This window comes from Carettochelys insculpta, chromosome 21 (assembly GCF_033958435.1).
Source record: "Carettochelys insculpta isolate YL-2023 chromosome 21, ASM3395843v1, whole genome shotgun sequence".
NCBI classification, from domain to species: Eukaryota; Metazoa; Chordata; order Testudines; family Carettochelyidae; genus Carettochelys; species Carettochelys insculpta.
In genome coordinates this window covers 19,471-32,856 of record NC_134157.1, presented here as the reverse complement: position 1 = coordinate 32,856, position 13,386 = coordinate 19,471, and the positions used below count along the sequence as shown (strand labels likewise).

Sequence of the window (13,386 nt, the reverse complement as noted above, 5' to 3'; positions counted from 1 at the left end):
AGCCCAGCAAGGGACCCTACTTCAAGCACTTCTTGGCTTTTCACTCCCACTGCTCCTCCCCTGCATTGCTTGCTACAACTCCCCCTTCATTTGGCTCTACTGGCTATGAACCCTCAGCCTTTGAAGTGATGACCATTTCCCAACAGCCTCTGTGTTACTAGCATCCATCCTGCCTTTGCAGCCCCATCTGCTCCCACTGGCAATTGCTCTGTGCTCCTTGTCATTTCCTCCAGGTGCATCCTGGGCAGTGATTCCTTCACAAGCCTGTGCTGGGCGGATGTCCTGCCACAGTTACCGTTTGGTTTAGTTCACTCTCAGGACTCTAAGTTGTTCCAGTCTGTGCACGTGTTTTGTTGTTCTGTTTGGTTCTTGGGTTTGGTTCTTTTTTGAGGCCAAGCAGAGCAGCAGGGGACATGTCAGGCAGCTGTCCCAGGTAAGAAACCCCTCATCTTGCAGACCAGGACTGTAGCCTCTCTGGAAGCCCCAAGGTTAACTTATACATGAGCCTTTGGGGCACGCGTCACTGCATGCTCATCTCAGCCCTGCAGTCTCGGCACCACCTTCTGACCCATGGCAGTAGTGCTGCTGTTAGCCTGGCTCACTCAGGTCTTGCTTTCAGGGGCTCCGGCCAATGCCTGCAGCTCAGGAACTGGGGCCTTTTCTGCTGCTGCATTGGTCACTTCTGCAGTTTCCTCTCTGGTAAGTCTGTGCTGCTCCTGGGCTTGGGGCCTTTCTGGGGCTCCTGGCAGCTCTGCCCCAGCCTGGTGAATATTGCCTGCTGAGAGCCACAGTCTTGTCCCTGTGCCTGGGACAGGCCCCGCTGCTGCTGGCTGACTGTGATGGAGCCAAAGAGCTGTGAGCTTGTCCTGCACCATGAGGCCTTTGTGTGTCAGACTCCTGACTCCTCCAGTGGTGGCTCTGGTTCCCCTGCCCAGCACAGCCCGTGCTGAGCAGGCCCTGCATGTGCAGGTCATATTGTGCCTCTATGCAATCAATGGAACAGAAAGCTGAGCCTCGCAGACTGGGAACTGACTGCAGCTGAGGGCTGGGTTTGCGCAGGGCTGGTACATTTGCAGAGGGAAACGTGCGGAGGCCACCATGGAGGACGCTGCTATTTCGAAGTAGCAAGACGCAGATCATCTACACACACCCTACTTCGACATTGAACGTTGAAGTAGGGCGCTATTCCCATCTTCAGATGGGAATAGTGATTTCGACGTCTCACTGCCTAACGTCGATTTCAACGTCGAAATAGCACATGGCACATGTAGAACGCGACGTGCTATTTCAACGTTGTGCCAGCTCCTTTGAAGTAGCTGGCTAGTGTAGACGCACCCATAGAGGAGTTACTGACACTGAACGCAAACCCAGCAACACCTGCTGGATAACATTCTATCCGTCTCTAGGTTCTTCCCAACTTCTTTGAAATCACTGATGACGCTCCAGGCGGATGGGAGAGAGCTGCCCTATGTGCACAAATAATCTGCCTCCCTTAGCTGAGGTAACTCTGTGGGTGGGAGAAGCCAGGTCAGTGGGGGGCAGCTGTAAGGTGCACCTGGAGAGAGAAAGTAACAGAGAGCAAGCCATGCTAGTCTATATTCTATCAAAACAAAAAAGCAGTAAAGTAGAACTTTAAAGACTAACAAAATAATTTTTTAGGTGAGCTTTCATGGGACAGACCCAGTTCTTCAGACCAGAGCCATAGCAGAACAGAGTCAATATTTAAGTCATAAACTTAAATTACCCATCAGGAGAAATGAAAAAAAAAACAATTTGACAGGACCAGACAAATACCGAGAGACCAGTAACTCTTAGAGGGGCCCAAAAAAGCCAAGAACAGAACACCACTGGTCATCACCTACAGCCCCCAACTCAAACCACTGTAATGCATTGTCAAAGACTTACAACCTATCCTTAATCAGGATGTCACACTCCAGAAGGCCCTTGGTGACAGGCCTGTTCTCTTCTCCAGACAACTTCCCAACCTTACGAGGATTCTGACCAATATCTACAGTCTATCACTCAGGAACACCAGTTCTGGGACTTTTCCTTGCAACAAACCCCACTACCAGCTTTATCTACATATCTATTCCGGAGATACCATCACTGGACCTAACCAGATTATTCACAGAATCACAGGCACATTCTGATGTTCCTCTGCTAACATCATTTATGCCATCATGTACCAACAATGCCCGGGTGCTTTGTATATTGGACAGACTTCAAACTCTCTGCGACAAAGAGTTAATGGGCAAAAAACAGACATCAAAACACTCCTGATCCACAAACCAGTTAGTCTACATTTTAATGGAGTGGGCCATTTTGTTAATGAGTGAAGAGTTTGCGTCTTATTGAAGAAGAATTTTCAGTCTGCTTTGGAAAGAGAAACTGCTGAACTCTCTTTCATATTCTAATTCCACACAGTAACACTTGGTTTCAACCAGGATGTGAATGTTCTGGGACATTATAGGGGCTCTTTTGCATACTTGGATTAATCTAATTCTTGACTCCTCCCCACCGCCCCCCACCCCCCGGCCTGCCCCTCTGCTCTCTGATTTACTCACCTTGATAATTTTTTTCCGATTTGTCAACCTTGATTGCTGTTTTTGGTTCTCTGTGTCTAAAATATTGAGTTTGTTCTGGGCTGGCTCTGGTCTGAAGAAGTGGGTTTGTCCCACCAAAGCTCACCTCATAAATTCTTTTGTTAGTCTTTAAAGTGCTACTTGACTGCTTTTTTGTTTTCATTTCAATTGGTGCCTGTTGATTTCAGTGCCTCTCTACTTTCCTTTTACATCACCTGCACAGCTGGCAAGAAGGAACTAACCTGTCAGAGTCCTCTGTGCCTGATACCTGTCACATGAGAGCCTGTAAGAAAAGTGGCAGATTGGGGAAGTAAAAGTGAGAGGGTTTGATTGACTCCAAAGGGCCCTGTATGCTAATCAGGAGAGGTGTGTCTGCAAACAGCCACATATAACCACCTCTGATACATTGCGTCCCAAAGCGGGTGAATTGGGCTTCAGCGAAAGGGGTGGTTGGTTTTAGACTTTTGTCCCTTAGTTCGAGGAGGGTGGAAGCAGCTGTTTGAAAATGTTCCCCATGGGCAGGAAGCTTGTGCCTGTTCTCCTGGGTGTGCAGCTGAGGAGCATGTGGTTAAGACTGTCCTTTTAGAAATTGTTTCTGTAGTGTGTAGCTAGAGTAGTGCATGTGTGTGTCTTTGGTTTTGCTAATCATGATGATGAATTAAAAAGTTCTTTTCTAAGCATGAAATAAGCAAGCAGTGCTGCTGTTAATTCTTGATGATTGTTCTTGTTTTTTTTTGGAAACAAGAAGAAAAGAAACTAGTGTGAGTGGTTGGCTCTTATTATGAACTTTAAATGGAGTTTTTAGAGTGTGGAGTATTGTTTTAGCTGCTTTTACATGAACTGTTCAGGAGCACAGAGAGTGAAAATGGTGTTTAAAAGTTTCTGTTTCTTGGTTATTAAAAGAATTTTATCCTTTTTTGACATACACACACATTTCCTTTGTTACAATGTGCTGCAATCTTCACATGGGGACCTGGTTCTGTTTTTCTACCCTTTTCTCCATGGCTGGCTGAGTCTACACCACAGTGTGATTTCAAAAGGCAAACTTTCCAAAGCCACCTTCTGACAGATCAGCTTTCGAAAGCGAGGGTCCACACGCCCCAAGTGAAAGGAGATTGTGAGCCGCTCTTGGAAAAGACCAGGCTCTTGGTTTGCAAGGAAGCAGCCACATGTCACAGGGTGCTCTTTTGGGAGAAAAGGGCCAGAAAATGCCGTGGCTGCGCTAGCAAGGCAGATAAGCCCTTCTAGGGGCTGCATCCTGGTGCTCCTTTAAAGGGCTCCTCCAAAACACACTCATTCTGCACACGGCAAGGGCTGGCTTGTACCCAGAGCACCAAGAACTCAACCACATGTAGAAACCACTTGGTGGCACACAATGGACCCCAGAGACTCCCTGATGCCCGACCCATCCAGGCCATGGTCAGCCTGTAGGCACTGCTCCTAGCTGCTGCCCTCCAGCAGCTACAGGGGTCTAGCCTAATGGCTGCCCTGGCACAGGCCACTGCCCTGGGGCGATGCTTGTTCTCCCTCCCCTGGGTTGTCCAGGCCTATGGGATGAGCCCTCCAGCAGCAAGTGATGGGACAGGCTGGTTCTGGGGGACTGGAACGACACCGGCTGGCTCCTCAACTTCAGTATGACAAAGTGGCTATTGCTGGAGCTAAGTCATTGGCCCTCGCCTGCCCCCCAGCACCATGACACACAGGTGCAGCCCACAATCCCCTTGCACAAGAGGGTAGCCATTGCTATGTGGAGGCTCACTGCCCTGGACAGCCACCAGTCATTCGACCACCAATTGGGGGTGGGCAGGGCCACCATTGCGGCTGTTCTGCTGAAGGTAGGGCATGCTTGGGGTACGTCCCCACCACGGGGAGGAGGGCTACCACGCAAGCGGGACCCTCAGAGACAGGGGAGAGGGACAGTGTGGAGGTGGCTGGGACCAGTTGGGGGGAGGGGAGGGGGATGCATGGAGCACCCCACCACGCACACATGGACATGTTCTCCCCACACACCATGCAGGTCTTCTGGGCAATCGAAAACAACCTACTTTACTGGGTTCTCCATGTCTGGGATCTGCAAGTCACCCTAATGGGACTGAGAAGCTGGACTTCCCCTACTGCTTCAGGGCTCTGGATGGGACCCACATTGCTATCCAGGCCCCAGAGTGCAGCGCAGGCATCTTTATAAATTGCAAGGGGCACCATTTTGTGGGTACTCCAGACCCGCGTGGACACCAAGGGACGATTTATGGCATTCTGTGTGGGTTTGTCTGGGTGAGCCCACAATGCCCGTATCTTTTGCAACTCATGGCTCTACTGCAGCATGCAGAAGAAGACATCCATCCCAACCTGGGAGCTACCAAATGGGGACACCACCAGCCCCGCTATGTAATGCCCAATGCCATTTACCACTTGCATGAGTGGCTGATGCCACCCTACATGGGACACACTGAGCCCAGCCTGGATGTTTTTATTTAGTTCCTAAACTGGGCTTGCAATATTAGGTGGCTGAAGGGTACTTTCAGGGCCCCCTCAGGATACTGGAGGTCATCCCGCGCAATCTACCAGATGTGGTTGGTGCATGCTGCTCCCTCCACAACACTGTGGAGGTAAAGCAAGAGCCGTTCATGCAGGGGTGGGTTTTGAGTCTGGCCATGGCTCCAAGCACCTGGCTGCTTTCCCATGCTGTCAGGCACAGAGGGTCAGGGTGCAGGTCAGGAAGTTCCTCTGGGAGGCCCTTGTCCGGGGGCCCATGTGACCCCTCAACATACAGCCACCACCACAACTCCCTTCCCACGCACCCACCTCTCACTATCAACCCCCTCCCACACTCCCATACCCTCCTGGCCTCCCAATAGACACCAGGGACATGGGAGTGTTGCTAAAGAAAGTATTTCATGAAACTCTGGCAATGGATTCCAAGCTGCATAAACAGAACTGTAAACGATTGACAAGAGGGATAGGGGACTATAGACAATTGGCGTCCTGGGGTGGGCAGTGGGGGCAATGGAACTTAGAGGAGGTCTTGCAGAGGGGGTTGGGGTAACCGAACTCAGAAAGGGCTCTGGGGAGCAGGTGGGAGGCCACAGTCCATATTCTCACAAGGGCTGGGATGGAGCTGGGACCATCAGGAGGTAGGGACAAGGGAGGGGTCCAGTGGGCTCAGGCTTGGGCTCACTGGGGGCTACAGGAAGGGAGGGAGGGGATGGGGGAAGGATGGGTGGGAGCAGGGCAGCAATGTCAGTGACTGTGGGTGGAGGTGTGGGGGGATCTGTGGGACACTGTGAGGGACATGTGGAGGGAGGAGCTGCAGGGGCTGTGGGAGGGACTGGTGATGGGGTGGGAGGCTGAGCCAGGCACGTGGTCACAGCCTGTGTGAGGGTGTCCAGGCTGCCTGCCACCCAATCCCAGGCCTCCTGCTCCATCACCAGCCTCTCCTGCATGACAGCAGCCATGTCCTGCAGGGGGGTGGTGTGAGCAGTGACAGCAGCAGCTTCCTCCTCCCCACAGTGGCACCAGCACATGCCCCAGCTCTGGCCCCATGTGGGCGTTCTTAGGGGTGCAGTTCCAGCCCCCTCGCCCTCTGGTGTGGGCCTTCCTGGCTTGTGTACAGGCCTTGTCTGGCCCCTGGACGGTGCAGCTCTGGAGACAGAAGGGGACCCAGGGAAAGGCCATCAGTACCATTACTTGGCCCTGGGGGCTGTGTGCCCCCCTCCACCTTGTCCCCCCTTCTGGCCTGGGGTCCCTGAGGGATCTGTGTGGCTGGGGGGTCCCTGCATAGGTGGGACATACGCAGTGTAGCTCAGCCTCCCTCCCTGGGCATGCAGCCTGTGGTGCTGTCCACAGGGGCAGGTGCTGAGTGTTGCATGAGGCCCCCATTGAGGCTGAGGGAGCACAGCCATGTGGGGTGCATCCAGACTGGAGCTGGTGGCTGTGTGAGTGGGCCACTGCTGGCCTCCCCTCCCCTTGTGCCAGGCGTCCAACATGCACGAAACCTACCTTGGTGTCCGTAGAGGAACTGAAGGGAGGCCCAGGTGGAGGGGGCCCAGATGGAGACCTCTCAGGACACAGAGATGATGAAGGTCCCATTGCTGGAACCCCTGTCATGGCTCTGGGTTTCTGTTCCTGTGCCTGTTGGGTGGGAGCTGCTGCCTGCTACTGGTCCTGACACCTCCTGACACCCCCTGGCAAGCGCCATCTGACCTGGTGGTGTGTAGGACGTGGGTGGTCAGTGCTGCCTCCTTGGGTACCAGGCGGCAATTGAGCTCCTGGAAGTGGGGCAGGTAGCGGCCACTGCCCCTCGAGTGGCTGGCCTCATCCTGGGCCTGGCAGTTGGCCTGCCACAGTTCCTTCACTTTTCTCCCCAGTAGTTCAGCTGTTCAGGTGGGGTGACCCTCGGAGCTCAGGCCAGAGAACAGGTGGCTGAAGACTGCAGCATCCTGGCACCAGCCAGTCATGTGGAGCAGCAGCTCCTCATTCCCCAGAGTGTCAGAAGTCCTTAAACTCCGTCTCACTCCAGGAGGGGCCCTCGTCTGCATCCCCTGGCTGGGCTCCTGACACACCTCAGATGGGTTGAAGGGGGGTCTGGGGGATACAGGGCTGTGGTCATTGGCCATGGATTGCCCCATGGAACTTTCACGGGGGCAGAATGATCCCCCTTCCCCACCATCTGCTGCCCCAGGGCCACAGTTCCCTCGAATGTTCCCTGGGGATGTAGAATACATTTTGCTCTGTGCACCAAGGCCTGGGCAGATGTGCACCTCTAAGAGAAGCACCAGCTGCTGCCTGTGGGACTCTGTTAATTAGCCAGGCAGCACCTGCATGTCTCCTGAGCAGCCGCCCAAGCACACAGCTTCCAGGGACACTGCCGGGGCCGGGGCTGAGGAAAGGGGAGGGCAGCAAACCCCGCCAGCTGTCTGGCAGTGTTCCTGACCAGCCTCGGCCCACTGAGCATTCACCCGTGTCTCTGGCCTGGGGGCAGAGATGGTCTTGTGGCTGAGTGGTTAAGCTGTTGGGCTTGAAATTCAAGAAGGTTTCCCTGCGCAGGTTCAAATCCTGTTCACAGCGAGGGCTCTGTTTTAGCCACATCCTGTATCCAGGACAATACAGCAGCACACCCTGAGACACTGCCCAGGGGCTGTCTGTGACCAGTGTGTGGAAGAGGTCAGGGGAGTCTGTGCCTGGGGGAAATGCTGACTGTGGGGGTTGGTCACTGCTCTGGCTGCTCCTCGGCCCAGCCTGTCTCCTATGTCAGCCCAACAGTGTGACACTCACCTGTGTAATGCCCTGGCAAGGAGTTGGCAGCCCTGGTTCAGCTGCAGCCAGTGATAGGGCAGCTGCCTCTAAGGGAAGGGCCTGTTCCCAAGGCTGGCTCAGGGGCTCTGGTCTCTCCCAGCTCCTGAGCTGTGCAGTACACAGCTGGGAAAGGGACAGACACTTGCCCAAGGGGGAATGAATGTCACAATCTCCTCTCTGCCCCAACACAATAGACAGATCTGCAGAACCAGACACAGGGCCTGGGGCAGGTCTCCATGTAACTGTGCCTAACCCTGTGCAAGCTCTGGCTTGTTTTGTGCTTGTCTCCAGTGGGGGGAGAAGCCTGTTCAGGACACATCTCCTGCCCCACAGTTGAAATGAGCCCCACAGTTATGAGACCCCACTGAGGGATTGGCTGATTTCCTCCCACCTTATGACGCTAGTTGCAGACCACACGCTGCTTTGGGGTGTCGTTAGTGAGGGGTTGGTGGTGGGGAGCAGCCTGGCTCAGAGACATTATGAAGATTCTCAGGCCACATGTAGTCATGGTCCTCCTCTCCTCTTGCACTGCCCTCTGTGGCTTTTAAGCCTTCCCCTTGAGGTGTCAGTACCAGCTGCCCCACCTCCAGGTGCCCAGAGGAGGACAGGTGAGCTGGGCTCCAGCCTGGGACTCCTCCTCTCCCCTTCTGTCCCCTGAATTTTTAGCCTCATCTTGATGCTCCTTCCTTTAAGCACCATGTGTGCAATAGGAATAGCCTGGCAGCTCCAGGACCAGTTGTGAGGGCATCAGGAGAAGCCACGAGAAACACAACCTCAGACCACATCTATCTCTACACACGCTGCTGAGTTCTGGGGCCCCAACCTTTTGCACCCAGGTTGACGAGCCAGCCCAACCCAAGACCTGGCTCCAGTGGGCCTCATTCATGCAGCAGGAGGAAAAAGACCTCACTCAGGTACCGCTGGGGACAAAATAGCCCAGCCCTTGGAGAAGACGAGATTTACAGTAGAGCACCACCAGGTCCCACTGAGATTTGAACTATGGCAAATACCAGACACCAATCTCTAGGGTGGGGGAGCTGCTCTCCTGTCTCAGGGCTCCTCGTCGATGGCGTGTTGCTGACTCACAGTGAGGTACCAGAGATGGAGGTGACGCTGCAGAGACAAAGGGGAGTGGAGGATGGGTGTACCCTCTTGGTGCAGAATGTGCTGAAAATAAGGGTTGTGAAGCCTCCCAGCAGCCACCTCACAGCAGGGTCCTGGCCTCCAGGCAGCTACCCCATGGAGAAGACTCCCCATAGCAGGAGCTGCCTCCCTGAGTAGCAGCATGCCAGGGGCTGAGGCAGCTGCCCCACAGATCTCCCTGGCAGCAGAGTGACTGACAGAAATAACAGCCCAAACCCAAGAAAAGAAACAACTGCAGGAGCAATACTGACAGAGTGGGCAGAACTGAGATCCCTCAAGTGTGTATGCTGACAGCTTCAAGAACCTGCCCTACTGCCTTTCCCGAGATCCCCTTTCCCTCCCTGGATTTTACCTCACAATGCTTCCATGGAGGGAGCCCTGCGCAATCCATACCTTACACAGCAATGATGACTGCCCTGTACCCTCACAACAACTTCAAGCATTGATGAAACTTCTCAGTTCTTACACTGGGTGATAGCCTAGATTGTGACTTTACAACAACATGTTGTTTACAATAGACAAAGTCTCATTGCTTTTCCTGTTCCCATCAGGCTTTGTTTCCAAGGCATTACATAAGCACACCTTTGCATTTTCCTGCAGACGCTCTCTAAAGGAGACATTCCCCAAACCCTTCAGCAATACCGAGCTCCTGCTGGAACATTTCTTACATCTAAAAATGATACAAAAATTTCTCATATGAAAACCAAAACTAAAACCTGTTCTGTTCAATATCCTCATCAAGGATTTAGATATTGTCATAGAAAGTATGCTTATTAAGTCTGCAGATGATACCAAGCTGGGGAGTGGGGGTTGCAACTGCTTTGGAGGATAGGGTCAAAATTTAAAATGATCTGGACAAATTGGAGAAATGGTGTGAGGTAAACAGGATGAAGTTTAATGAAGACAAATGCAAAGTGCTCCGTTTGAGAAGGAACAATCAATTTCACACTTATAGAATAGGGAGAGACTGTCTTGGAATGACTACAGCAGAAAGGGATGTAGAGGTTATAGTGGACTACAAGCTAAATATGAGTCAACAGTGTGATGCTTTTGCAAAAAAAGCAAACATGGTTCTTGGATGCATTAACAGGTGTGTTGTGAACAAGACAGAAGTCATTCTTCCGCTTTACTCTGTGCTGCTTTGGCCTCAGCTCAAGTATTGTGTCTGGTTGTGGGAGCCACATTTCAATAAAGATGTGGAGAAATTGGAGAGGGACCAGAAAAGAGCAACAAGAATGATCAAGGAGCTCGAGAACATGAGCTATGAAGGACGGCTGAAAGAATTGGGCTTGTTAAGTTTAGAAAAGAGAAGATTGAGAGGGACATGAGAGCGGTTTTAAGTTATGCAAAAGGGTGTCATAAGGAGGAGGGAGAAAACTTGTTCTTCTTGGCCTCTGAGGATAGCACAAGAAGCAACGGGCTTAAACTGCAGCAAGGGAGATTTAGGTTGGACATTAGGAAAAAGTTCCTAAGTGTCAGGGTGGTCAGACACTGGAATAAATTGCCTGGGGAGGTTGTGGAATCTCCATCTCTGGAGATATTTAAGATCAGGTTCGACAGATGTCTGTCAGGGATGGTCTAGACAGTACTTGGCCCTGCCATGAGGGCAGTGGGCTGGACTCGACGGCCTCTAGAGATCCCTTCCAATCCTAGTATTCTATCATTCTGTGATTTTGAGAAAAAAGCAGTTCAGTAGCACTTTAAAGATGCACAAAATAATTTATGAGGTGTTGAGTTTTTGTGTCCCATGAAAGCTGAGCACCTAATCAATTATTGTGTCAGTCTTTGACGTGCTCCTGGACTGCTTTTTGGCTTTGATAGTACACAGACTAGCCCGGCTTTCTCTCTGTTCCTATTCAATATAGCTGTGTCTACACGTGCACGCTACTTCGAAGTAGCGGCACTAACTTCGAAATAGCGCCCGTCGCGGCTACACGCGTCGGGTGCTATTTCGAAGTTAACTTCGACGTTAGGCAGCGAGACGTCGAACTTGCTAACCTCATGAGGGGATCGGAATAGCGCCCTACTTCGACGTTCAACATCGAAGTAGGGACCGTGTAGACGATCCGCGTCCCGCAACGTCGAAATTGTGGGGTCCTCCATGGCAGCCATCAGCTGGGGGGTTGAGAGACGCTGCCTCTTCAGCCTGTGCGGGGCTGTATGGTCACCGTGTGCAGCAGCCCTTAGCCCAGGGCTTCTGGCTGCTGCTGCTGCAGCGGGGGATTCATGCTGCATGCACAGGGTCTGCAACTCGTTGTCGGCTCTGTGTATCTTGTGCTGTTTAGTGCAAGTGTGTCTGGGAGGGGCCCTTTAAGGGAGCGGCTGGCTGTTGAGTCCGCCCTGTGATCTTGTCTGCAGCTGTGCCTGGCACCCTTATTTCGATGTGTGCTACTTTGGCGTGTAGACGTTCCCTCGCTGCGCCTATTTCGATGTGGTGCTGCGCAACGTCGATGTTGAACATCGACGTTGCCAGCCCTGGAGGACGTGTAGACGTTATTCATCGAAATAGCCTATTTTGATGTTGCCACATCGAAATAGGCTACTTCGATGTAGGCTTCACGTGTAGACGTAGCCTATGAGTAGCAACTGTCACTTCCCCTCTGTACCCAGATCTCAGCCAAGGGACAGGTTTGCTGGGTTGATGTGCATTGCCATAACTGTGACCCGACCAGCCCAGGGCTCAGCACGATCCCCTGCCCCCTCCCCCCGCAGCTACTGCTGTGTCGCCAAATCTCAGCCTCTGCACCAGAGCGCAGGGGACAGAGCAGAAGCTGGGGGATAGGAGCTGTTTGTGATGGGCCAAGCAGGGGGAGGAGGCAGGTGCACCTGTGACAACTTCCCTGCTGCTGGGCTGAGGCGGCTGGTTCCTGGCTGGCAGGTGTCCCAGTGTGGTGCATAGGATCCCCCAGGGGCACTGCAGGCAGTCTGGCTTCATAGCACTTCCCCCTCCCCCAGAGAGGAGCCACTGCTGGCCCAGCACCTGAGCCCCCACCAGCACGCGCCCCCCTCCAGCATCCCTTCCTATGGTTCTCCCACAGGTTGTGGGGAGCAGCTCAGTGCAGGGCCAAAAAGGGGGCACAGCATAAAAACTGTCATCACCCCTGTTCTGGGGGCAGCCACCACAGCTGAGAGACCCTGGCTCCTCTGCTCTCTGGGGCAGAGTCAGTGATGCTCCTTTGCATACCCACAATGCATTGCGTGGTGTGTCCAGAGTCCCTCATCCACGAGCTGCCTTTGCTCCTGGAGCCTCTGGTTCTGGTTCTGGTACTGAAATTTGGCTGGAAGCACCTCTGGGCAATGGGCTGCACAAAGGGGAGGCTTTGTGGGTTGTCCGTGTGGACACCGTGATGTGAGAAGAACTTGCTTTTTCCCCGTCAACTCCTTCACAGGGGGTGTTGTATAATCTGCTTTTTTTTCACTTCATGTGTCTCTTTTTTTTTTTCTTGTAAAGTTTTTTGTGCCGGGAAACTTGTACAATTTTTACCCATTTCTTTAATGTCCATTTTTTGGGGGTTCTTTACTACTTTCTTTTCCCTGTCTGCTCTTTTACAGGGGGTGCTGTGTGATTTTGTTTGTTTTCAATTTGTGTATATCTTTTCTCTTTTGTTAAATATTTTGATGTAGTGAAACACATAAGATTTTTTCCTGGTTTTTGGTGTCTTTTTTTTGTGAGCTTTTCCAGCTGCTTGTGAGTAGCAGAAAAAATTCTCTGTATAGTTCATGCACGTTAGCAGTTTGTGTTTCATGTACATATTTTTTCTGGTTTTTGCATTGATTCTAGTTTTTGCAAAATATGCTTGTTATGCTGTTTAGATGGTTCAGTGATTTTTTTAAACCTTTTATGTGTTGTATAATTTTTGCCTTGCTAATCTGTGAGCTGTGTGTTCTGGAAGAACTGGGTGGTTTGGGAGTTAGCTGATGGCTCTATCAGCGTTAGAGGAGACAAATTGTAAAAGAAACCTGAAGGTTCTCTCTTTTCAGGAGAATGGAACACTTTCTTGCACAGAGAACATCTGTAATGTAAAAGTGCAGCAAAAGACAGAACCATCTGCTTCCCAGCTTAGGCAACTCCCCCAGCCTTTTCCAATGTGGGTTTCTTTAACATTTTACATTCTTACAAGGCTGCCCTGACTGCACTTGTGTCAAGGGCCAAAAGGAAAAGCCCCTTTTACCAGCACAAGTTGGATGAGCAGCAGGCTCTTAATCTGACAGTGCCGGGCTCAAGCCCTTCTCTGGGCAGCTGGCTGTTGATTTGCCTTGTGCCCCTGGAGCCCAAAGAGTCCTGCTTTTAGCTGGAGCAGTGGCTCAGGTCCCAGATTGTGGGGTGATGACCTAGAAAGGAAAACTCACTAGAAAGCCTTCACAGCAG

The 13,386-nt window shown here is 52.1% G+C and overlaps 1 pseudogene; it reads left to right on the top strand.

Annotated features, from left to right (window-relative positions):
• The first annotated feature begins 3,152 nt into the window (after positions 1–3,152).
• LOC142024150 (small nucleolar RNA U3) lies at positions 3,153–3,352 on the top strand (annotated as a pseudogene).
• The last annotated feature ends 10,034 nt before the right edge of the window (positions 3,353–13,386 follow it).